At 32.7% G+C, this 730-nt stretch overlaps 1 long non-coding RNA gene across 1 annotated transcript; it reads right to left on the bottom strand.

The window, feature by feature from the left end:
- Nucleotides 1-51: 51 nt before the first annotated feature.
- On the bottom strand, nt 52-528 carry LOC126910115 (uncharacterized). Its single transcript, XR_007705187.1, has 3 exons — nt 336-528; nt 237-275; nt 52-154 (listed from the first exon to the last, which is right to left on the bottom strand). It is a non-coding gene; the product is annotated as an uncharacterized LOC126910115 (long non-coding RNA).
- Between the last annotated feature and the right edge of the window lie 202 nt (nt 529-730).

The following is a 730-nucleotide window of genomic DNA, read 5'->3' as shown; positions in this document are numbered from 1 at the left end:
AATTTTAACTAATTTTAAACGAAAAAATTTTATCAAAATAATGACATCTTACCTTGAATTTTACAATTTTTGGATTGTCCGAAGCCATTTTTGCTAAAGCTTGATAATCACATTGTGCTGATTTCACAATCCATTCTTTAGACTTCGGATCCAACTAATTAACAAAAAATTATTATAGTTAAAATAAAGTGCAACGGGTACAAAATATATTCAAAATAAACATGAATTTAGCTCACCGAAGTCATAGATATCGTATCTTCCTCGTCTCTGTCGTTCTGTAAATAAAAAAATTAAATTAATAGTCGCATTAATGAGGAACCTGTGATAGGTATTACCAAACACGGTAAAACCGTTGAACCAGCGGTATTATGCGTACAACCCAAAAACAGTGGTCAGCAATTAAATTAATTCGCGTGCTAACTTATTGTATTATTTTCATGACCTCAATATAGACCAAACTATTTTCAACATATAACATATAATATTGTGTATATATTTTGGCCCTGTGCCCTTTTAAATGTGGGTATGTATATGTTTATAAATTATTTTAAATCCTCTTGTCCCTGGCTACCGCCATCGCAGTTATTAATTACTCTAATAGCCAAAAGGGAGAGAAAATTCAAGACCTCTCTCACTGTTGTCACTCTATTAATCTTCGAAGGGCGCGCGCCTGCGACAACCCGGAGATTTATGGTCTTATTTTTTCCTCCATATTTTATGTACACGGTAT

This window comes from Daktulosphaira vitifoliae, unplaced genomic scaffold (assembly GCF_025091365.1).
Source record: "Daktulosphaira vitifoliae isolate Bord-2020 unplaced genomic scaffold, ASM2509136v1 Scaffold_4582, whole genome shotgun sequence".
In the NCBI taxonomy this organism is placed as follows: domain Eukaryota; kingdom Metazoa; phylum Arthropoda; class Insecta; order Hemiptera; family Phylloxeridae; genus Daktulosphaira; species Daktulosphaira vitifoliae.
Note: the sequence above shows the minus strand (reverse complement) of the source record. Positions and strands in the feature narration are given on the sequence as shown.